Source organism: Rhinolophus sinicus, linkage group LG01, assembly GCF_036562045.2.
Source record: "Rhinolophus sinicus isolate RSC01 linkage group LG01, ASM3656204v1, whole genome shotgun sequence".
NCBI classification, from domain to species: domain Eukaryota; kingdom Metazoa; phylum Chordata; class Mammalia; order Chiroptera; family Rhinolophidae; genus Rhinolophus; species Rhinolophus sinicus.
This window is the reverse complement of record NC_133751.1, coordinates 21366677-21393069: the sequence shown is the minus strand read 5'-3', so window position 1 is coordinate 21393069 and position 26393 is coordinate 21366677. Positions and strand designations below refer to the sequence as shown.

At 37.3% G+C, this 26393-nt stretch overlaps 1 protein-coding gene across 6 annotated transcripts in view; it reads left to right on the top strand.

Annotated features, from left to right (window-relative positions):
- Nucleotides 1-26393, top strand: part of CHODL (chondrolectin) — a 431404-nt gene that overhangs the window by 233819 nt on the left and 171192 nt on the right. The window contains exon 7 of one of the 6 annotated variants that reach the window (XM_074326572.1): nt 16694-16832. The exons of the other annotated variants lie outside the window; for them this stretch is intronic. The gene's annotated coding sequence lies outside the window, so the exon portion shown is untranslated. The remainder of the gene's footprint in view (nt 1-16693; nt 16833-26393) is intronic. 6 annotated transcript variants of the gene reach the window in all.

Sequence of the window (26393 nt, the reverse complement as noted above, 5' to 3'; positions counted from 1 at the left end):
TCTGACTTATTTTGCTTGGCATGATAATCTCAAGATCCATCCACGTGGTTGCAATGGCAGTATTTCATCTTTCCTTATGTTCGAGTAATATTCCATTATGTGTGTGTGTGTATGTGTGTGTGTGTGTGTGTGTATGTGTATATATATATATATATATATATATATATATATATATACACATATACATATACATATACATATACATATATATATATATATATATATATATTACATCTTCTTTATCCAATCATCTATTGAAGGATACTTTGGTTGTTTCCATGTCTTGGCCACCATAAATAATACTGCAGTGAACATAGGGGTACATATACTTTCAATTTTTAAGTCCCTTCCTCACATGCTGGCTTTGAATAGATTGCAGTAAGATAGTTGATCTGAGACATAGAAAGTACATGAAGTTCTGATCCTGAAGCAGGGAACTATACAGGTGGCACAGAACTAGGTTCTCCATGAATTTACTGTGGGTACTTTACAAGAGAAGGGACTTCCATCTTGGCTGTGGCTATAACATTCAGGTCCCAATATGCCCCATAGCCTCAGAGGATGGAAAACACATTTTCTTTTTCACTCGAAGCTATTTAAGGGGCCCTTCATATAGATGGACGAAGAGGCCTTCTGAGGACAGGTACACTCTGTCTTATTTTGGGCTGTTATAACAAAGTACCCTAGACTGGGTGGCTTATAAACAACACAAATTTATTTCTCACAGTTCTGGAGGGTAGAAGTCCAGGATTAGGTGGGTTAGGTTCTGGTTAGGCCCTTTTCAGAGATGAGGACAGCTCTTCACGTTGTATTCTCACACGGTGCAAAGAGGGTGAGAGGAAGCTCTGGGGTCTCTTTTATAAGGACACTAATCCCATTCTGATTACCTAATACCATCACACTAGGGGTTGGGGTTTCAACATATGAATTTTGGGGGGCATGTTCAGTACGTTTCACACTCTTTGGTTGAGGACAGACAGAAGCTGTTAAAATCGAGAGCCTTGGGCATTCACTTTTACTAGCTTCTGATGCATTTGTTTTCTACCTTAATGTTGGCAGGAGAGTTGCTGTTCAATACATGCCCAACTTTACTCAAATGGCAGATAACATGTAATGGCAAACCTCTTAGTACTATTTCCCCGAAAATAAGACCTGGCCGGACAATGAGTTCTAATATATCTTTTGGAGCAAAAATTAATATAAGACCCAATATTATATTATGTTGTATTATATTATATTATACTATACTATACTATACTATACTATACTATACTATACTATACTATATTATATTATACTGGGTCTTATATTATGGTAAAATAAGACCGGTTCTTATATTAATTTTTGCTCCAAAAGATGCATTAGAGCTGATTATCCAGCTAGGTTTTATTTTCAGGGAAACATGGTAAATATCCTTTTTCTTTAAATTAAGTACTTTTTTTTTTCTGATCATTTTGGTAACATTATATATATATATATATATATATATATATATATATATATATATATTTTAAATTTATTGGGGTGACAATTGTTAGTAAAATTACATAGATTTCAGGTGTACAATTCTGTATTACATCATCTATAAATCCCATTGTGTGTTCATCACCCAGAGTCAGTTCTCCTTCCATCACCATATATTTGATCCCCCTTACCTTCATCTCCCACCCCCCACCCCAATTAAGTACTTTTGATGCTGTCTATACTGGCAGATCATAAAGACTTCAGAAAAATACATGATCAATCTAAAGCATAATCTTAAAAAGGATAGCCAGTGTTGATTGATTGCTTTCTAAGTGATAAGCAGACTGTTAGGTACTTTGCATGCATTATTTCATTTAATAATACATGTTCGTTTTAAAAAAATCCACTTAATGGTATATTGAAAGGACGCATGTCAGTTATTATACATATAACTCAAAATGCAGATGTAAAAATATCTTTAATTCTGCCTTAACTTATCAATTAAGTGAAAGCTTCCATTAGTTTGCATTTTTCTTAGAAAAAAATAATAAATAAATTTGTTAGCAGCTGAACCTAAGCAAAGCATTATTGGCCTGAAAAAAGGCAAATTATTCAAAATTCTTCTATTTTCACATATTTTGCTAGCTTGAGGAGACATATTTAATTATATATATTTCAAATTACTTATTGTGTTAATGGATACTGTAATAGATAACACTCTCTTGCAATCAAGATTAATGTGTTAATTGGTTTTTAAAAGACAGGAGGTTTTATCTTCTCTGTAAGTGGTGTGAAAGGTCTAAATCAATATGTATTAGTATACTGTACTTCTACATTACATCTTCCTCAAGGATTTTGAAAACAAAACAAAACAAAGACAACAAAACGTCAGTGACAGCACAAATACTCTTGGGAGGATAAAAATAGAATGATGTCAATATTATGCTTGTTGATGTACCTGAAATATATATCCATGGCTTTTAGGAAATACAGTATGCAGTCATCTGTATTCAATGGAAAAGAGTCAGGTCAGATGAGGACAGTTACATTTTTACAATTTATTTATTTATTTATTTATTTATTTATTTATTTATTTATTTATTTATTTTATTTATGTGTTTCAGGACCCACTCAGTCAAACACATAGAAGCAGTCACTTCCTTGACCCCTGCTTAATTTTTTTTCCCTCTCTTTCAAAAAAATCACACAAACTCTCAGACTACTTTATAGATACGAGGTCTCAGATTTATTACTCAATTTTGGTGTCTTACATATTTTTAATATGTGAACAGGAGTCCTGTTTTCCTTGCAGCATTTTTGCAAAGATTAAATGAGGTGATGAATTGTTGAAAATATACTAGAGATCCTAAACATAGTAGCTAATTATTATTTTTAATTTTGTGATGGTAATCCTCCTATCACTATTTGCAATGATATGATAAAAAACTAACAGCCACTTGTGGTGTGCTTACTAGGTGCCAGACATTATGCAGAATTTAGCTTTACTTCAGTCCATTTAATTTGAGTAGGCCATATTACAGCAGTGCCTCCCACTTTCTAGGGTTTGTTACTGCAGTCTGAAAATATTAACTGGAAAGTTAAAAAAAGAAACAATTTATAAAGTTTAAACTGCATGCCGTTCTGAGTAGTATGATGAAATCTCACGCTGTCTGGGTCTGTCCTGCCCAGGGTGTGAATCTGCCCTTTGTCCAGTATGTCCACGCTGTAGACACTCCCTGTGCTTTAGTCACTTAGTAGCCGTCTTGGTTATCAGATTGACTGTTGTGGTATCACAGTGCTTGTGTTCTGGTAACCCTTATGTTACTTAATGATGGCCCCAAAGCCATTCACATAACTTTTATTACAGTATATTGTTATAATTGTTCTATTTTATTACTAATGTTAATCTCTTACTGTGCCAAATTTATAAATTAAACTTTATCATAGGTATGTATGTATAGGAAAAAAACGTAGTATATTTAGGGTTCGGTACTATCTGTGGTTTCAGGCATCTACTGGGGTGCTGAGTACCCCCTGTATTTAAGATGGGAATACTGTATCCCCATTTTACAGGTAAAAAAAGCAAATAATTTGTCAAATTGTTGAGAAGTATGGCAGAATATGGATTCAGATATACCTGTATTTATCAACGAGTGCCATTTGTTAAAACAAAACAAAACAAAACAAAACAAAAAAAACGAATCACTTATGACAGGCGTGTAGTGGGGCGGTTATGAGTGTGGATGCTGGGGCAAGATCATCTGAGGTTTAACTCTGCCATTTCCTTGCAGCATGAGTTGGGCAAGGTGCATATTCACTTTCTCTGCCTAAGTTTCTTTATTTGTAAAATAGGAATAATCATAATGTTACATGACTCAAAAGGTTGTTATAATTATTAAAGGGAGTAATGTTTACGAGGCACTTTAGAACTGTGCTTAGCACATTGTGTGTGCTATAAAATGTTTCTTAATAAAATAGTCCCCAAATTACAGTCTGTACTGGAAGAAAGATTTAAAGGTCAATTTTAAATAGCCTTGATTAGGAATTTCTGTGAGTTTGTTATAACCCACAGATCTGAAAAAGGTTTGTGTTAAAGTTATGTGGAAGCAATGCCAGATTCAGGAGAGAGCAAAAGATCAGACGTTCCAGTTCATAAGCATCTTTGTGTAAATTGTGTCTCATCTTTCTGAGGCACTTTGGAAACCTCAACTGTCACTGGCCCCATTTAAGGGGCTGGGCTCTTTTCAGAGTTGACAGGGTCCATGTCCACTCTAGGAAACATGAAGCTCCTCTCTCTGTCCATGCCTGCACCCCAGCGGAGCCAGCAGAGGCCTCCTCACTTACACACATGTTACTTCCACTTCGGCTGCTTCTTATATGTCTCCTCTCACTCAGGAGCAGCGAGGCACAAACAAACCCAAAGGAGGGAACTCAGTTATGTTGAACGTTTAGATTTTGTATGGTCACTCAGTGCTAAATAAATAATAAAATTATTCTTGTGCAAAACGTTCTCTCCATTCTGATCTTAGAATCAGAGCTAGTGGTATTTCAGGCTAAAGTGATAAGATTACTCCTAGAACATCTCACAAAGCATTATCTTTCTATTGGAGATATAGTTCCTAAAATGATTTCATACACACACACCCTTGGTAACTCTTTCTAGTACTTAACACTTCAGTACCAGGGAATCTGGTGGCAGAATTATAATGTTGCCCCTGGTCCACTCTACCATCCCTTTGCAATTCGGCAGCCTTGTGAATCACTGAAGCATTTGAGTGCCTTCGTTTGACGCCTCCGAGGTGGCCATCAGCTAACAATTCTTGGCTTGATGTTGCGGACATACGTAACTATGAGCCTATCAATGAATGACAAAGAGCTTTTTTTTAAAAAAAAATAATTGGGGTTCAGTTGCACCATTAAACACAAATATTTTGTGTTGATGTATTGAGATTGAAAAGTCAAAATATTCAAGAGATTTCTATAGCAAATGTTGTTTACATACTCATAGTAGATTGTCAAAGAATGTACTTACTTCAGAATACCTGTTGAGTTGAACTGGAAAAAAAACAAATTCAAGAAATAAAAGAAAGAGTATGATATAGTTGTCTAAAGAGCCAAATCAAGCACACATGGTCAAAGATGACAGAACTCAGAAGTGTGTTAATCTAGAGGTTGGCCAAGGGCTCATTGTAGTCTTATCGAGTAACCATTTTCTAAGAGGTCGAACAATTCAAACATGTGCGTCTGTTATGGAAAATATGCATATTTCCCTATGAACTGTTTTCTGCATTGATACAATATGTAGTTACTGTATATTTAATTAGGAGCCAGGCAGAGAACTAGGAACTTGGGATATAAGACCCTCACCAAGCTGATAGGCTGTATTTGCACTGATTTTTGTAAACACTTTGTGTTCAAATCTGTAGTTACTACCTTTTCAGCTTTTGATTAGGCACATGCAGTGTGATGAATGTTTCAGAAATATTGATGTGAAGAAACACAGGCATTTATTGATTGCGTACATTGTCCAAGTTGCCCAAGGCATTCTACGGTTCCCAAGAGGACCTGGGAGCTCCTTAAAATGAACTGCTATTTGTTCTCTTCAGACTGAGATACAGCAAATAAATGAACCGTGTAGCAGAGGTTATACTTGCAGAGAAACTTCCCGGAAGGTTTTTCAGTTTATAGTAAAAATATGGTGGCATCAAACATAGGACTTTAGAGTTTTTAAATCTGTAGAGTTTCTATATTTTCTGCAAAGAAATTATGTCATTAAACATATTTTGGATCAATTTTGATTCAGGAAAAATCTTAATGTGGAGTGTGGAATTGTTGAAAACGGATCAGGGAGAGAATAGTAGGATACTTTCTTGAATTTTAAAGAATCTTTCATGACACTGTATAGTTTTAAGTAAGTGCTTTCATTTGGAAGAAAATGAAAAAAACAGAACAAAAACAAAACAGTCATGGGGAGTTATTGTTTCAGGGAAAAATGCTTTGCTAGAGGTATTATAACATGTTAAGTAGGGAAACATTTACTGTTTGAGTCTTATAATTTCCCCTGTGTAAATTGTTCCAATTTCTATAATGATAGGGATAACGAAATCATATTTTATGTTACTCTGTTGGCATATTGGTTCCAGGTAAATAGCCCAAAATTAGCCTAGTCTGGTTACTCTGTGAAAAGATTCATTAAAGTAGATGAAATGTCCCAGAAATAGACTCTGATTACTGATGTTTTTGAAGTAAACAAACCCACTTTAAAACAATATTGGATTTCAGACATACTTACTTTAAGGCAATGTTAGGTTTCAGATATATTTGCCATGTAGAATTCTGTGCTGAGTAAAAGTGAAAAATATCAACACAGTATTTGGTACATTGATTTTCTAATTTCTGCTATACTGAAGCATTGCCTTCTCATATTTTTTCCATCACAGACAATTGAGTTCAAACTCTGTTCATGATTCTCTTCATGAATACAGTCCCATTCAGTTGAATAGGTTAGGTCCAATGGTTGTTTAGTTGTTCATGTATTTTAAACCATACAGCTAAAAATGTGGGGGTTGTACTAAATGTGTGATGATTTTTCCTCTAGTTTCCTTCATTTTGAAATTGTGCTCAACAGATATGATTTAATTTTTAAAAGAAACTAAAAATTAAATGTGGAAATACGAGCACACTTTTTTCCCCTGCAACTACACACCTAGAAGTTGAGGAATGTTTACTATATGCCTAGTGAGCGCAATTAATTGGACTATAAAACATAAATTATACACATCCATTTTGAAAATGCTGCATGTCATTCAGTTATGTAATAAAGTATAAAATGAGTAGCATATGAAAAATAATCTATAACCTAAAGACTCCAAATTTACTCTTAATGCTGTGCAACCTAATTGAAACTCACAATACATTGAAATTGTTGGCTGGTTTACCTTTTAAAAGAACACCATTTGAGTAATAATCAGTTAGGACGAAGGAATGGATACAGGGCATATAAGTCCAGCCAGATACACAGATATGACCTACCGTATTATGAAATCACTGCTAGGTTCAAATTTCTCATATGGCCAACTTGAACTGTCCACAATTAGAACCATTGAAAAGAAAAGTTGGTTTAGCTTAGGGACGTCGACTGGTGGGTCAACTATTCCCTCAAGTAAATGAGTAAGTTTCATCTGCTGAAGACCTCCAGCCAGAACTCATGATAAATTATTGCTACAGCTTATTTGCCTCTTCATCTGTGTCCCATATTTAAACTCTTCATAATAGTCCCACTGATTCCGTCTCAAAATCCCAGTCTTCTACCTCCTCTTTTTAAAATCTGTTTTTTATTTAATCAGGAGTCTGCTTTTCCACAAATGTAGTTTGCTTGTGCTGTCTCTTTCTCCCCCATGTAAGGTTTTTTTAATAATGTGAATCATTCCTGGGTTATAACAACAACATAACAACAAAATGCAGCATTCAAATCCCAACTATTTGAGGGATATAGAAATAAAACACTTAAAAACAAACTTGCTTTTTAGGGCAAGCCTGAAATTTTTGAGGTTTTCCAATGCTTCCACTTAAGCTTTTTAGCATCAGCATTATGAAAAATTCATCACATTTTGACAGCGCTGTTTATTTAAGCAAGGTGAAATGAGAAGCATAATGATTTAGTCCAGCTTTCAGGAAGCAGGATTCTTCTTTGACAGCATAAATAAAAGTATTAACAAGGACCATTTTCTGATGTTCTTAGAAGATATATTGACTTCTGAGAATTCATCCAAACGTTTCAGCAAAGGGATTTTTAGTACGGCAAAATATTTAAAGGGAATTTTCCAGATTTATTATGTATGCTACTAATTTCCATATTTACTCTATACTGGGGCAAATGTGTAGTAGTGAGGAAAGTAAATGGCGAGAAACATGATATTCTGTATCTTTGCCCAAATATTTAATAATCATATTAAATGTTAACAAGGTGGCAGATATCAGAATTTTTGCAGATAACTTGGCTGACAAAAAAATGTAATATAATGCTTCTCCTTCCACCCCGTTTTTAAGAAATGAGTGCAGGTGAATAGTTGGTTGTAATCAGTGCTATGGTCTGAGTACACAGCAAAGCCAGGAAAGAAAGAATAAATGGGTATTTGAAGGCAAAAGTTGGAGCTTGGGTTTTGAAGATTCAGGTGATGGAAAGGGATATTTTCTTTCATTGGATTTTAGTGGGAAGAATATAAAATAGAGCTTGGGATAGCTATTAGTTTCTCTTACTGAAATTTTCCCTCTCCCACTAATAAAGGAGGAAAATTTGTCCCAAATAGTTAAAAGTCTGCTACAGCTCTTGCTGAAAGGCAGTACTTTCATTTTTAAAGGATCCTGCTGTTTCCATTCTATCAAGCTGAAGTTTAGTCCTTAGCTCTACAGCTTTGCTATGAATAAATCACCTACTCTCTTAGAATGTGTCAGAAAGTTTTAAAGCTCAGGTAATAGGAAGATGTTATTTTTCTTCCTTCTCTTGAGCTGTTGATGGTAGCAAAAGACAATGACATTTTCTCCATAAGGCAGGTTTGCCAAAGGAGAGTTTGCGGATTCCATAGGTGTGGTATACTGCAGAGCATTGTATTTTGCAAGATTGTTCTTCAGGGCTTCTTGACTGCAAATGGAGTTGGTTCACTCAACAAATATTGAGTGCCTACTACCCTGTTTCCCCGAAAATAAGACCTAGCCAGACCATCAGCTCTTATGCGTCTTTTGGAGCAAAAATGAATGTAAGACCCAGTCTTATTTTACTATAAGACCGGGTCTTATATAATATAATATGATATATGATATAATATAACATAATATAGTATAATACCAGGTCTTATTTTAATATAATATAAGACCGGGTCTTATATTACTTTTTCCTCCAAAAGATGCATTAGAGCTGATGGTCCGGCTAGGTCTTATTTTTGGGGAAATATGATATGTGTTGGACATCGTTCTAGGTGCATCTTTAATATTCTGTTTTTAAGTTGAAGGAAGGTGATGTCTTTTAATCGGTCAAGTTCCTTTAACTCTCTATTTGAAGTTAATCCATGTTGCAGCTCTTCTGTTTTGATGTGGTGAAGACTTAGAGATGCTGATAGGACCAGGAATGATTGGTGGCTGGTCATTTGGACTCTGGTGTGAGTGTTCAGGCATTCAACGAATGACGTTACCATCTTCCCAGAGACCAAACTTAATAACATTGTGACTGCTGCTCCTTTGTTCTAATTTGTCATCACAAATATTTTTGCTTTAATACATAATTCTCCTCTTTCCATTTGTATTGACAATCTCTATGTCACACCCTTATTTCATCGTTAGTTTACTGCAAAAGCCTCCAACTTTTACTGAGTGATACTCTAGATTAATCTTTCTAATGCATTGCTATCAGTCTGTCTCTTGTCTTGAAAAATTTTAAAAGAATACCTCTTCAAATAATTTCAAAGCACTAGGCATTACCTTTGTTAGTGCACAAATGATTATAGAATAACTTAATTCATCTTCTAATTGAACAGGTAATTGTACACGTGCAGAAATTGAGGCCAAGAAGCTTACGGGACTGGTTGAAGTTTATTACTTGTTAGGAAGAAACGTTGGAACGAAAACTGAGATCTCTTAAATTTCAAGTCTGTGTGCCCCCTCTTGTCACATAATGTCTTCCATTAATTTTTTTTTCCTTCTACTGTGAGAGCTCCTAAAGATCAGTCACTACATTAAAAAAACAAAAAAATCCACAAGAGGTAGGAGAGAATATTAGTGAACTAGTTTACCATGTGGCAGGATTTGCAAATGAAAATTGTCCACTTGAGTTATTGTTCAATGTAATTCATCGAAAAATGTGGCTGAAGTGAGATTGTTATTGTTTAATAAGTGGATGAATGAATGAATGATAGTATGTTAATAAGACATTTGGAATTTCAGTGTAAAAGTTTATTGGGAGTTCTGATAACTAATGGAGGGCGACAGGGCCTGTACACCAGGAACTGATACTGTGAGAATCTAATTAATTTTGAAATTTCTTCTTTGTTTGATTTCTTTAATGACTTGCCTTAAGGAAGTCACCTGATCAATAGTGTAGCCTGGATTGGCTTCCATCTTTCACTTATCTCACATTCTCACTCCCTTACTAGAGTTTTTTTGGATCACCACTCAAGTAAACTACTTTCATTCAACTCTTTATTTTAGTGTTAGCTCTGGGGGAACCCAAATTAAGTCAATTATATAGGGTAAAATTTGTAGCAAAATTTTGGTTCCAAATTTTTGTGTTTTCAAGGTGACCAGTGACTACTCTGCACTGGTCATTCAAAAACAGTTCTACAGTAGTCATCCCCTAAGAATTTCTCTACTTATAGTGCTGCCAGTTAGGTTGGCTAGTCCCCTGTCACTGCTTCAACTGCCCTTCTTACTGCCTCAGGATTTCTTTGTATTAATACTTCTAATTTTGGTCCTTGCCAAAATTAAGGATACTTTTTGACTACTTTGATAGACTGTTTAAGACACTAAGTTGTGGAGAGAGGCTAAAGAAGTATTCTTCTGTTTTCTCTCTTTGGTACCACCCAAACAATGCTAAATGATGCACAATGCTAAGTGATGCTGACCTTCTGTTTCCTTGTGATAAAGCTGGTAAGACAACTTACTTGAACTGGATCTCCATTTCATTGGCTTTGGGGATGGATACAAAAGAGACTTTCCCAAAATACATCTAGGCTCTGTGGACACAAGCTGGTTGGTTACTACCTCAGAGAGGGGAGATACTCTTATCACTTATATTACCTTTCTTGGGACAATAATGCTGCACATTTGCCTTGGTAACTGATAGCATTCAGTCATAACTATATCATATTACTGGGGGCTGATTAAATGGGCAGGCTTTTTTTTTCCTTTCTTGAGAGCAACATTAAAGCTGTTAAGAAGGCAGAGTTTGTGACCTTTGAAAGCATTGTGTGACTGTGTGTTTCATGTGTTGAAATATGTGTAATTTCTCGGAAGCTTGCTTAATGAAAACAGATAAACTTTGCGAATTTTATATGTGCCCCATGTGAGGAGAAACAAGAACTGTAGGTGGTGGTATTTTCATGCATGTAAGGAGGCCTTTTGCTTCACAAATGGGAATTTGACCAATAACCTCTCCAGTCTTCTCTCTCTCATGATATTTCTCTTCCTCATTCTGCCTGTGTCTCCCTTTGACAATCTCACATTCCAACTCCCCAGCAGAGAAACTGTGATGAGACCAAGTTAATTCTATTGAGCAGCCCTCTCAACCCAAGTCACCTTGTAGGCTGTTAGCCAATGTTTAAGTCGCTATCCTTAAACAAGGCCTGCATCCTGGTTCAAAACAGTGCAGTTTAGGTGGCTATGTTGGGGTCAAGAGCTCATGTTTTGTTCAGTTATCAACAGTCGGGATGGCAGTCACATGGAATAGAGCAAGGAGACCCACGTGTAGGAAAGGCTTGAAGTTGGTTCAAGCAGGGTTTGTAGTTATGGCAAATACTCTGAGATTTCTTGGAAGAGTCAGTGTTTGGGTCTGGCTTGGCAGATCTTTGTACCCTTCTGTTTCCCTTCATGACCTGGTTTTAACTTGCCTGTCCAGTTCTAATTGCAATACTTGCTAATTATGTGACCTAGGAAAAATTACTTAACCGGTTTAAGTATCAGTTCCCTTGTGTAAACAATCGAGACAAAAATGATTCTTTTTAGAGCTGATGTAAGGAAGAAATTATATGATCTGTGCACAAGTTCCTAGAACCATGCTTGTAACATAGTAAGCAGTAAAAAAAATGCTAGTTATTCTCATTATTAATATAAACTATGTGTTCCTAGTCTATGTTCAAACAGAAATGCGAGAAATCGTGGAAGTTGTAATAATTGAAAACAGTATTGTATGCTTTAGAACAGATACGTAGGTAATGCAAAATTAATATTACAAAAATAAAATATCTGGCTTTTATTTTTATCTTTGTTCTTTTCATTTCACTTATGTATTAGTCAGCTTTGCTGTGGTAGCTAACAGTGCCTGAATCTCACTGGCTTATAGACAAGGATTTGTTTCTCATGTATGTCACTAGAGGGGCTGGCTGTGGCTCCGCGCCATATGTCTTCTCATACAGACTGAGAAAGCAGCCCCTGTGGAGAACTTGCCTATTCTGGAAGCAGAGGGAACGAGCAATAGAGCTGGGGAACTCATGATGCTCTAAAAGCTCCCTCTTGGGCATGATGGATGTCATATCTACCCATATTCTGTTCACCGAAACTTGTCATATGGCCAAGCCCAAAGTCACTGAGGCTGGGAACTCTTCTCTTTCCACAGGAAGTACTGACAAGTCATGTGGAAATGGATGGGGGTGGATAATCCTCTTACAGAGAAGGAAGCTAGTGAATAATTGCAAAGTTATATAATCTTCAGCAAATGAACTTCAAGGTTACTTTATGTTTGGACCCAATTTTTGTTTTTCCCTTAAGCAGTTTTGAAATTGTTTAGATGGCTCAAACAAGTACTGATTTGAAAAGATAACTGAGGGTTGCTCATCATCTAGGGCATGAATCTGCATCAGTTTAATAAAATTGATGCTAAAAAGTGCAGTCTCGCTTAAGGAACTAGAGTAATAAAGAGGAGGTGAAAAGATACCTACAGATATAACTAATAGGTACAAACACTAGTCAAATTTTTGTGTTTTCAAGTGCTTTCCAATTGCAATTGTGTCCTAACAGATATATCATTCATAGTCTACTTGAATGATTATCTTTAATCACCATCCATCATTTACATAAGTAATGTGTGATAAGACGTGAAGCCAAGTCCCCTTCTTTTATTTGTCTTTTTCATTTTGAGAGATTAAAATAATTAAAGTGAATTTAGATTTTATTCTTTAAACCCTTCAGTTCCTCGTAGCATAGGACATTGATTTCTTCCTCAGTGTTGGTTGCCTGTTTTTTATTCATTTATTATGGACTGAATATTTTTATCCCCTTCACCCCAAATTTGCATGTTGAAGCCCCAATCCCCAGTGTGGCTATATTTGGAGATGGGGCTTGTAAGGAAGCAATTAAGGTTAAATGAGGTCATAGGGATGTGGCCCTAATATGATAGGATTTGTCTCCTTAGAAGAGACACCAGAAAGCTAGCACTCAATCAATATCTATCTACCTATCTACTATCTATCTATCTATCTATCTATCTATCTATCTATCTATCTATCTATCTATCCCTCTAACTGCCCCCCCATCTTTCTCTCTCCCTCTCCCTCTTTCCCTGTGTACATTCCAAGGAAAGGTCATAGCAAGAAGGTACCGTGTTTCCCCGAAAATAAGACGTAGTCGGACCGTCAGCTCTAATGTGTCTTTTGGAGCAAAACTTAATATAAGACCCTGTATTATATTATATTATATTATATTATATTATATTATATTATATTATATTATATTATACCTGGTCTTATAGTAAAATAAGACTGGGTCTTACATTAATTTTTGCTCCAGAAGACGCATTAGAGCTGATGGTCCAGCTAGGTCTTATTTTCAGGGAAACATGGTAGTAGCTGTGTACAAGCAGAAGGGAGCTCGCACCAGAAACCAAACCAGTTGGAATTTTGTTCTTCGACTTCCAGTTTCCAGAACTGTGAGAAAATAAATTTCTGTTGTTTAATCCATCCTTTCTGTGTATTTGCTATGGCAGCTGGAGCAGACTAATACCTTACTCAGTCAATACATATTTGTTGATTGCCTGGCACTATTCTGAATGTTGGAAATACAGCAGTGATTAAGACAAAGTTGTTGACCTCATGGTGTTTCCATTCTAGTGGGGGAGGCAGATCATAAACAAGCAGGAAATAAATATATAACATGATTTAACACACAAAACGAAGGGTTAGTGAATGTTGAAGGAGAGAAAGCTTAAACATAGTGATCAAGAAAGGCCTCTCTAATAAGGTGACATTTGGTCATAGAGTTGAATGAAGTGATTAATACAAATATCTGAGATAACAGTGTTTGAGGCAGAGAGGTTGGGGGTGTGGTTTGAGGTACCAGAGCTTAGAGTATTCATGGCGTTGTAGGGTACGGTAAGGATGCTGACTTTTACTTTAAGTATGACAGAGCGCCACGGCAGGTTTTTGAGCAGAAATTTGGTAGGATATTTGTTTTAAAATCTGATTCTGCCTGTTGTGTGGAAAGTAAGAGGCTCAGAGTGGAAACGGAGCAGGTGAGTTGGCATGTTATTGAAATAATCCAGGTAAGAAATTATGATGACATGGACTGCTATGGCAGCACTGACAGTGATAGAATATGGTCAGGTTTGGAAAATGTTTTAAAGATTGAGCCAGTAAAACTTACTGATGAATTGGCTATGGGGCATGGAAGGGAGCGTAGAGTTGAGTATGACTCTAGATTTTTTGGCTGTGAATTTAGATGAATGCGGGTGAATTTTAATGGAATGAGGATTACTGAAAAAGTGGCCTGTGGGGTGGAATGTATAAAGGACTGTTTTGGATTTATTAGTTTTGAATGACAGACTTCATTATAGACGTCTAGGGGAATGTTAAGAGGTGGGCTGCAGACACATGTGTGGAGTTTGTCAGCACACAGGAGTCATTTAATACCATGGCCCTGGATGGCGTAGGTTAGGTCTGCATGTCATTAGAGGAGACAAGAGTACTGACCCCAGGGATACCCTGCTATTTAGAGATCAGCCAGAGGAGGAAGTTCCAGCAAATAAGACTGAAGAACAGCAGCTCGGGAGGAAAGAGAAAAATCAGAAAAAGGTGTTATCGCTGAAACTAAATGACAATTAAGAGATCGCACCTTCTGGTTTCACTGTTCCCCAGGCATATGTATTACAAAAAAAAATTGAGCTTGACTGCACTCACACTCCTGACTATGTGTTTTCTGATTCCAACCTTGTCCAGTGGCCAGTTTCCTTTCAGACAGAGAGAAGGTTACATGAGGTTTGTTTTCCTTGCCCCACTGGAGGGAAGTAGACCATTCTAGATAGAAAGTCATTCTAGATAGAAAGAACCCTGATTCTGGGTTGCATGTTAATAAAGCATCTATAGATTCCTCCGCTTTGACCCTCAGTGATGTTAACTAAAAGTTGCTTAGTATATACGTTACATAGCTTGGTTGAATGAATGAATGAATGAATGAATGAATTTCAGTGACAAAATTAGTAACCAGAGTGATAGAAATGTTTAGAGGTTGCATGCTAAGTCTCTGTGTTTTCCCTACTATCTCGTAGTAGAGAATACAAAGCCCCCTCTTCGTGAGCGGTAAGTGATGAGAGAGCGTATGACATTGGTGGAAGGAGAACTAAGTCATCCCCCCGAGAGGAATCTGTGTTCCAGAAACATCATCGAAACAGTGCTACGTATTGAATATTTGCGTGCCCTTCCCCCACCCCAGACTCATATGTTGAAGCCCTAAAGCTCAGTGTGATGATATTTGGAGGTGGGTCGTTTGGAAGAATGTTGTTTATTTGAGGGCATGAGGAAGGCCCCACATGATGGGGATAGAGCCCTAATGAGAAGAGACAGGCCAGAGCTCACTTCTTCTTCTTCTGTCTCTCTGCCATGGGGCGACGCAGTGACAAAGCGGCTGTCTGCAAGCCAGGAGAGACAGGGCCATCACTGGCAACCAAATTTGCTGGCATCTTGCTCTTAAACTTGCCATTTCTGTTGTTTAAGCCAACCAGTCTGTGGTATGTTGTTATAGCAGCCTGAACTGATTAATACAAAAGTGTTTCTGTCAAGGCCATTGTATTATTTTCCTAGGGCTGCTGAAATAAATTGCCACAAACTTGGTGGTGTAAAACAACAGAAAGTCTAATTACTTCTTTACTCTTCCAGAGAGATAAACCTGGGAAGGCAGAACTGGGGAAGGAGGAAGGAAACATGTATTAAGATGTTAATAGTTATTGCCTAATTGCCTAACTGAAAACTTAATAGGAATTGTTTGAAGCTATTTGAGAGTAAGTATGGGCCATGGGTAGCTCTGGAGTCTCTAGGGACACTGAAAGGCGCGATAACCTACCCACTTCACTAGTGTTCTTGGGTTTGGTGTATGTCAGGATACAGGTGGGCCTGATTGCTTAGCTGTTGCAACTGGCCAAGACCAGCTGAGGATAAGGGGTGGGGCTGGCTCACTACAAAGAGATTCCCCGGCTGGAGCTGCTCTCAACGGGAGGTGGTGTGGAGGCTAAGCCGCTGTGAACAACTGGGTGGCCAGTTGGTTGTGGTATGCGCTAGATTGAGAGGGATGTTATTTACTGGAGCCAGTTCCAGCTGGTAGTTATACAGGATGGAGGCCACCCTGTGGAGATGGTAGGAGGCAGGGGTGGGAAACGTTTGGCTCAGGAACAGCCCTGCGCGTGGGTAACAAAAAGGATGCCAGTGTGTGGATCCATGAACCCAATCAGGAATGAAAAGGAACCAAGTGTCAAAATGTGTGGAGTTCTTGGCTGTGCATCTGGTTTCCACTCGTGTCATAAAGACACAGCTGGCAGGGGCAGGTACAGCATCTGACACTTCTGACCTTGTCCCCTGGGGCATCTTTGGTAGATATGCTCTAGCTTCTTGTCTCCCCTTAACGAATTGCATTGGTAGGTAGGGGAGTCAGAGGATCTAGTGTTTAAAGCAGGAATTACCCTTTACCCCTTAGATGACCTTAATATTTTTAATTCACAAAATGTAAATGTTTTTACATTCCATTTCTCTTTCTCATGCAGAGCCTGTGAGGATCAATAAAAGTGTACAACTGGCTTTCCTGGAAGGAATTTCTGTGCAATATAAACATGCCTTGGAAAGGAGTTGAAAAGGCACAGAATATCTGTTTTCCAAAGCATGAAAAACTAGTGATTAGCTATGGTAAAAAGAGGGCAGGAGACAGTTTTCCCCCACTATGGGAATAGCTGTGACTGCTCTACAATCTTTAATATGTGTTTCTTCACTCTGCTGAAATCGTTAGCCAGAGATTCTGATACGACTATATTTTGTTGCATTTCCATCTAAAACTATCTCCCCATCTTTTTTTTTTTTTTTTAATTACCTTAGTTGCCAATGAAGAAATTCAAAACCTAAATGCTTACAGTGTATTTTGGAAATCTTTCTCACCATTGTAAGTAGGACATGACCTCATTTGTTTGCCTGGGAACAACTGGTATTCTTTCCTTCCTTTGATTCTGAATTTTGTACTCCGATAGATAAACCTGTAGACATAATAATGAGGGAGAAAAAGTAGGCCCAGGCACAACTCATGAATTTTGATAAAATCTATAAGGCTTAGAATTTCAGATGAAATAATGTATCTAAACTGGTTTATTTAGGACTATATGAGTAAGACAACATAAAAATTGAATATAATGAAATTTCTGCTTGATTTGTGAACAAACCCAAGATTGTCCTCAAGGAGGGACGTTTTACTCCTTTGTGTCCTTGCCTAACTGAAAAGAACGATTCTGAAGATAACAAGTCTATGGAAAGGTCTTTTCTGGAACTGGCAGGGTACCCCTCCGCATGGTGTCGGGGCGGGGGGGGGGGAGGAAAGGAGTGAGGAGAGGCCAAACCCACTGAATCATTCCTTACCTCATTCTTTGATGATGTCATGAAGCATTTTGCCAATCTTTGGAAGTCCAAGTTTTCTGAAAATCAGTCTTCTGGAAAAGTTCATGCAGAGCTTTAATAATGTCATGGGACTTTACTTGACCAACTCACAGAGGATGATGGAATTGCATGCTTTCTTCAGAGACATACATACCTTCTGCACTGTCCCTCACTCACGGACCAGGGAATTTTACATTATTCAGTAGAATACTTCACAAGGCTGAACTATATGCATTTAGATTACTTATTTAGGTCTGGACCAACCTCAAGGACTGTGACTATATCTTGTGACTTATACTTGCTTGACCAAGTCTGCACATCAAAGGGATATTTTTCAGAGCCAAAAAGAAACAAGAAAGTTTCTGCTTTTACTCTTAGAGTTAAAGGGAAGAAAACTTCTCATAGTTTTTAAAGTAGCTGTGTTGTCCATAATTTCTGCCATATCAGATTTAGAAATACTGAGTTTTAGACTCAAAGCACAATAAGAAACATAAGATTTAGAAGTAGACATTTATGTATCTTCTAAAAAGTTTATCAAATAAGATGTTAAAATATCAGCCAGTCTGGTTTACTACTGGTTACTTGGCTTGCTTCACCTTGACATAGTACATTAGACAAACTTAATGCTGCAAAACATACAGTTGATGCCAAAAAAATGTATACACTTTAAAGAAAGGAAAACACTGCATTAAAATTGTAATACTCAACATATACTGATAACAAGAGATGAATGCAAGTCACGTGTATACAGTTTTTTGGCGCCCTCCGGTATTCATAAATGATGTTATTTCGCAATATGGCTATTAACAAGGGAAGAATGAGAGAAGAAAAATAATTGGTAGAGCCTTAAGAGAACATTATTTCCTCTCATCAAGTACCCTTCTGGTTGTGGTCTTATTTTTATAGAATTGGTGAGTGTCCACATTTTATAATGATTTTCTCAGAGATGGAAATAAATGAATGTCCCCCTACTTCACAATTCTCTTTTATTGCTCTTTTTTTCATAGCACAAATAACTTTCTAAAATACGATGTAATTTACTTCTTTATGATTTCATTTATTGTTGTTATTTATTGGCACATATTTTGCTAGGGATGCCACAACAAAATACCACAGACTGGGCGGCTTAAACAACAAAAATTTATTGCCTCCTACTTCTGGAGGCTACAAGTCTGAGGTCAAGGTGTTGACAGGGGGGTTTCATTTTGAGTCTTTGCTCCTTGGTTTGCAGATAGCTGTTTACTTCCTTAGTCTTCACGTGGTCTTTCCTCTGAAAGTGCTTATCTGTGTCCTAATTTCTTCATATAAGGACACTGGTCACATTGGATTAGGGACTATGCAAAAGACCTCATTTTAACTTAATTACTGCTTGAAAGACCTTATCTCAAAATATGGTTACATCCGGAGGTACAGGAGCTTAGAATGTCAATATTTGAATTTTGGGGGACGCAATTCAGCCCATAACAATTGGTTTATTTCCATCCACTGTAATATAGGTTCTGTGAGGTTAGAGATTTTTGTTTCTTTTGTTCATTCATATATCCTAAGCACCTGTATCAGGGACATAATGGGCACTAAGTTACTATTTGCTGAATGAATAAATGAATGCATCAGTCAATGAATGAAACAAATAAGTCCAGTGACATGTATGTAAACCTCAGAGTTTTCTAAGTGTAACAGATGCTGAATTTGCCACTAAATATCATTTGTACTTGAATTAGTAAGATTCGAATAGTCTTAGTTATGCTTATTTTGGCATATGGACATATCAGTTATATTCATGGGTAAAGTCTGTAATTAGAAATAAGTACCACATAAAATGCATTAATAATTTCAAAGCAAAAAAAGAAAACGCACGTCAACTGTGGAGGAAACACAGGGAACAGTAGGAGTTCTTTCAAGCCAATAAAACTTTAAGGGCAAAGATTTGTAATTAAAACTGAAGTGAATTTAATCTTTCCTGCTAATCACTCCTGCACTGTTAGCCTGTTTTCATTAAACTAATTGATGGCAGATGGAACAGATGCATGGTGAGATTACAGCTCCACTTTATGGCGGGGTTATAACAAATGTGACTCTCCCTCTTTTTATGCATTAACATTCAGAAAATCCACTCCTTTGCTTTCTTCACACACCAAAGTTGTTTCTTCTTTTGTGTGAAATTGATTAAAAGGAATAAATACATACGTATAATTCATTTGATTTCTTTAAATCAGTCTTAAGTATGTATTTAGTGCTGAGGTATGTGGAAGACACAGTTTGCTAATGTCAAGGAGCCTACAAGAAATTTTATAGTCAGGTTAAACATAATTATTACTGTTAGGGACAGGTTTCAAAACTACAGTTCTTGCAGTACATGAACTTTATAATCAAATCTCACAAAATTTTTGTTTCAACAATGGAAACTTAAGAACAAAGCAAGTAATACTTTTATAAATTCCTTTCCAGAAATAATATACATTTTCATTAGTTTTCTTAAACTAATCTGGCACAAACCTAAATAATTCTCTTTTAATTATAGATTTGGGAATCAATCCAAGTGAAGTACAAATTATTATTATTAATGATGGTAATATTTCTTTATAGTTACATAGGAGAACCACATGTGAATTACTTAAAGTTTGATACGATTCATAGATTTTAGATTTAATTCAAGAAATGAGAATTTCATCTTGAAATGAGTGTTTGGAAGCAAACACTCAGATAAAGAGTGATGACTTTTAATATTAACCACTGCCTTGTTCTTTCTTAGCTTGCTTCTCAATCTATACCTTTCTGTGATCCCCAAATCCTTTCAGTTCCTCTAGTCTGTATTAATAAAAATATAAAAAAAGTGGAAGAAATCCCCTATTTCAGATCTCAACTTAAATGTCATTTATCTGTAGGGAATTTTTTGGATATTTCAAGTAAATTAGCTACCCTCTCTTTGTTATTTTCTGTTGCAGCATCTTTTTCCCTTTCAGTACTTTATCTATCTATGTACGTATCATCTATCTTCTATCTATTCATCATCTTCCTTTTATGTAACTTGTTTACTATCTCTTTTGACATATAAGCTTCATAAGATCAAGAGCTAGGTTTGTCTTGTTAACTATTTTGTCCTCAGTGCCTAGACAGTTACTACTACACAACATATGCCCAATAAATATTTGTTGAATATTGTTGAATAAATGAGTTCGAAGAAACAGCCCAGCTCAGTTTATAGACATACATATATATATTTTATTATCTAAGATAAATAGATGATATATCTGTTTTCAATGGTAAAAATGAAAGGAGATTTTATGAATTCACTGTTGCTGGTTATTTCCTGGGCCTGGTCTGCTTTAGAACTGGACATGAAACATTATGAAGTGGGCCAAACATATTATGTCCTCCATTATACTTTCTTCCTTTTGTCACTTTCCTTACTGTTTTTAGCCTTCTATGGCCTCTTTATTTTCTTGCTCATCAAAGGGAATGAGATGAGAAATCATTTCCACTTATGTATAAATGAACCAATAATATCTCTCCTAAAGATACAGGCGTATTTATAGGGATTTCAGCTTTAAATAAAATAAGTGATGATTTATAAATTGGTCTGACTATAGGCATGTGGTCAGCAGAGTAATTGGGGATGAGGGTTGTTGGAATTCCTACCTTAAATCATGGTTTTACAATTACACCATATGGGCAGCCAAAGACTTTGGCCAACGTGTCTGATCTTCTTTGAGTCTGCTATGAAGGCAGATTAAGTCATTCTTTGTTTATTTTAAACTTTTTAAACTGAAGAATGAAATGAGTTCCACTGAAGGTAGAAAGGTATGAATGAACACACACATTTTTGGAATTTTAATCATCATGATAATAACCATTGCTTACTTCATATGTGAAATGGCAATAATTCAGACAAGTATAAGGACCTGAAGTTTGTCAACACTAATGTGAATGAACTGGGAAGCTTATCTTCTTCTTGTCGAGCTTTAAAATGACTGTAGCCCCAGTGTAGACCTTGATGATAGCCTCTTGAGAGACCCTCAGCCAGCACCACCAGCTAAGCCATGCCCGGTGTCCTGACCCACAGAAACTGTGAGGTAATAGCTGCTTGTTGTTTTTAATGCTAAATTTGGGTAATCTAGGTACTAGACAAGGTGTGATCACAAAGTACAGTGACTGTTTAAATTAAAAAAAAATTATTACAGTAAAAGACACATTGCCATTAATCTCCCTCAAAATACCCCCCCTCACTTCGAACTCAATTATCTCATCATTCTTGCCACTTTCTGAAGCAATTCTGGAAATCCTCTTTCGTGAGTGTCTTTACTTCATCCTCCATCATGACAACACTCTATGTCACACATTGCTTCTGGTATATGGCAATTTCTGTCAAATAAAAACATTATGGTGTGTCCTCATCCACCTTATTCATTGGATCTGGCACCGTGCAAATTCCGGCTCTTCCCCACAGTCAAAATGACCGTGAAAAGAAAACGTTTTGAATCAGTTCAAGACATTGAAGCAGCCACAACAGCACAACTAAAGAGACTTACAAAAGAAGACTTCCAGAACTGCTTCAGAAAGCGGCAAGAACAATGGGATAAATGTGTGTTGAAGTGAGGGGGAGTATTTTGAGGGGGATTAATGGAAATGGATCTTTTATTGTAATACATTTTTTTATTTAAATATTCATCATATTATTTTATCACATCCCATACAGCAATATATAACTGACACAATGTCCTTCCAGAAAACCCCCTTCTGCTTAAGTAAACTAGAGTAGGTTTCTGTTGTTTGTAACCAAGAATACAGAAATGGTTACCAGGAGTGGAAATAGGTGGAGTCTGATATAGTAGGGACTGAAAGCCGTGAACATCTTGAGATTCTGGAGAAGGAATCTAGAAATTCATTGCATGCAGTAGTAAAAGAGTTATTTAAATTTTTACCTGTAATCAATTATAATAAAATACATTTTGAAGACAAAACTTTGGGAAATCCAATTACTGCTGCCTTAGAAGACTAGGAGAGGTATGAGGAATTTAAAGAGTGTGAAGTGGTAGGGCTTTTTCAAACAGTACTAGATAGATCAGAGAAGGAGGATGACAGGATTAAGTGCCTGGATTCTCAGCTCAAGGAATGGATGCTATATGACCTTGCCAACAATTCACTAGCCTTTGCAGCCATAAGATTGAGTTAGTCAAGAGCCAAATGTATAGTTTGATCATATTAGTTAATAAGTTAGTATATCAGTTGAATTTCTGGTCCCTGATATCTCTGACGAAAGTCTGGAAACTGAGGATGGGATGGTATTATCTGGGAGGATGTGAAGCACTTGAAAAAGCTTAAAAGTCAACTCTGCTGAACCTTTTATATACCCAATGGAAGCCTCTTCTGCCCTTTCTGTAAAAGTTGTTCTCTTTTTGCTTGAAGATGCCTTAATTCCTTAATTTTTGGAAGAGTCCTCACTAAGGCAACTTTCCTTATTTCCACTATAAGGATGCTTTTAATTGTTTGGTCAGCTGATCAAAACCTGTACTTAATGATGGTCCATAGTTAATGAAAGAGATGCCAGAAATTCCATGGTAATAATGGAGAAGAAATATTGTTGAAAGACTTCAGGAGACTGAAGCAATGGGGTGAATTTATGACCCCATGGAGCTCAGGATATACTTTATTTGCCGAGACCTTAAAAAATAAATCTGTGAGAAAAATGGCATTACATTGGAACGCGGCTCTGGAGATGGTTCTCTGCAGGGTGGGCATACTGTGAGATGCTGGAGGTGAAGCTGTTTCCTTGATTGCAATAGGGATGTTGGGATCATGGGGAAGCAGAGGCCGGACAGCAGTCCTTCACTGTCTCTGACAAAGTGAGCAAGAGTTAGCATGAGGATGGCTTACCTGCATCCTATATTACTAGGAGGGATTAAAATAGTTGACCATTCCACCTAGATCCTACTTGATTTGAACTGAGGCTGACTGAATTATATTATTAGAGAATCTACAACCCTTTTCCTAATTGTCAAAGGAATCTATCCAGTGACCCAGTGTATATGAATGAAGAGAATTTAAAGTTCCTTTGAGGAAGAACAAGTCCACAGTGTAAATCTTCATTCTGAGAGTCCCTAAATTATCCTGTTTCCACTTGCCATTACAACTGTGCCATTTTTATGATTAGTTGACACTTCCTGTGAGCCGACACTGCTTTCTAGGGATTCACACTGGACATTGCAGACTACCAATCAGAGTAAGGGCTTATGGGGAGTCAGTTGATAAATAGAATTTTGACCCAAGCAATACTACATCACTGAGGAAGAGCAGAGATTAGAGCCACAATCACATGCTTGAAAGATGCGGGTAGTTGATTCCTACCCCATCTGCGTTTATCTTTCTAATATGGCTGGTGCTGAAGACAGATGAGTTCTTGAAAATGATAGGTGGTTACTTCAACTGCAGCTGCTGTTTCAAATGTGGTCCCTTTACTGGAGCAAATCAATGTACCCTGACACCTGGCGTGCAATTATATCTGAAAAATGATTTTTTTCTTATTTGTTTTATTCTACTGACCACAAGATACCAGGATTTTTGGAAGCTAATATTGCATCTTGAAAATTAGACCCAGGATTCCATCAATACTTAGTTTCACTATATTGATTATATTATGCTGATAGGACCCGGAAAGCAGTTATCTTAAATGTGATGGGTATGACATGGGCATGTCATTCATTCATTTATTTATTAAAAAAATAGCTAGTGAATGCATATTTTGTTTGAGTAACCTCAGCAGAAAACGTAGCAGTGAACAAAGGAGGACAAGTTCCTGTCCTTTGGGGAAAGACTGATAATAAACAAGCATTTAAATACATGACATAAAATTCTGATGCATCCTATGAAGAAAAATAGAGTCAAGGGAAGTAGAGGAGGTCAGGGGGTGGGACAATGTAACTTAATATTAGGGGTTACGTTGAACTGATGGGGTGATACAGCAATAGTGGCCTGATGGAAGAGAGAGAGCACTCCATGAAAATATCTGGGAGAAGAAATTTCCAAGTATAAGGAAGAGGACATGCGAAGACTATAAAAACAGTGACCTGCATTTCAAGGTGGTCAGAATAGCTGATGCACAGTGAGTGCGGTGGGGTTAAGGATAAGGGAGAAGCTCATGCAGGGCATTGTAGGCCATCTCAAAGTGAGTTGGAAAACAGATGGATAATTTTGTGCAGAAATGTGACGTGATCTGAATTATATTTTCAAAGGACCCTTCTGGTGTATGTGTGGAAGAGCAGATGCTGTTAGGAGACTAAAATTGCAAGAAGATGAGAGATGATGGTGTCTTGGAGCAGGTTGGTAGTAGTGGGAGATGGTGAGAAATAATCACACTCTGGATATATTGTTAAAACAAAACCAGATAATTTTTTTGATGGCTGGAGTTAGCAGTGTAAGAGAAAAGAACCAAGGTTTTTGACCTGGGATCAGCTACAGCAGCAAATGGCTCCCAATCTTTGGGCTGGAGGGACCAATGTTGATAAATTGTAGCCATTATGGCTGTATAGCCATGACGAAGGTTTCCCAGTGGATGTGGGGACAGTCTAGCTGGAGCAGAGACAATGCAGAGGAAGCACTCGCTGCTTGAGAACCCATAGGAAACAGAGTGAGGGGTAGAGATGATCCATTTTTCACTTGACTCCTGCTTCCCTATCTTCTGCCAGTGCCATCCATCAAATGAAATGGTCTGGAAGCCACAATGGAGGGAAACAGGAAGGCAGGGAATGAATCTAAGAGCAAACAGGCAGTGGAATGCAATGACGACCAAGAAGCAGTTGGATGCACGAGTTTCGATATAATAGTTCTGTGGTCTGAATGTATGTATCCCTCTCACTGCTCCCCCCTGCCTGGTACCCCCATTCATATGTTGAAAGCCTAACCTCCAAGGTGATAGTATTAGGAAGTGGGCCTTTTGGGAGATGCTTAAGTCATGAGGGTAGAGCCCTCCTGAATAGGATTAGTGCTCTTATAAAAGAGACCTCAGAGAGCTCCCTTGTGCCTTCCACCATGTGAGGACGCAACAGGAAGTCAGCAATTTGCAAACTGGTAGAGGCCTTTCACCAGAACCCCACCGCTGGCACCCTGATCTTGGACTTCCCAGCATCCAGAGCTGAGAACTAAATTTCTGTTGTTTATAAACCACCCAGTCTATGGCATTTTGTTATAGCAGCCTTAATGGGCTAAGACAGTATGTAAATTTGAATTTTCATATTAAAAGCATTTTTAAAAATTATTCATTTTTATTTATATCCCTGGTGCCTGGCACATTTCCCAACCCAGGCTAAGTGCTCAAAAAAAAAAAAAAAAATGTTGAGTTGATTTAAAGAATCTCATTCAGGCTGAGTTTTATAACACCCCTGTGAAATACGTAGATTGAGAATTGGCCTCTCACTTTGTGGACTATGGCTTTGGAAGCTTCAGCAATTGCCCTAGGGCATCAGGCTAGAGCCTAGGCCCCGGACATCTGATGACAATGGCAGGGCTGTCTCCCATGTGACAAAATCGATCAATGTGATGTACCACATGAACAAAATAAAAACCCTATGCTTATAAAAGCATGTTTTAAAGTAATGGAACTCAGTTAGATATCTTGGGGAGTGAGTGGGAAAAGATGAAGAGAAGAAGTCTGAGAACAGAAATTTTGGCCCACCAATGTTAAGAGAATGCTGCTGTGTGAAGGACCCAGCAAAGAACTTGCAGAGGAGTGCTCAGTGAGCTAGGAGATCTGAGAAGCTCGTGTCCTCAAGGCTTCGTATGTGCAGGACATGTTTGAGGAAGACAGAGATCATTTATGTCAAATTCTATGCA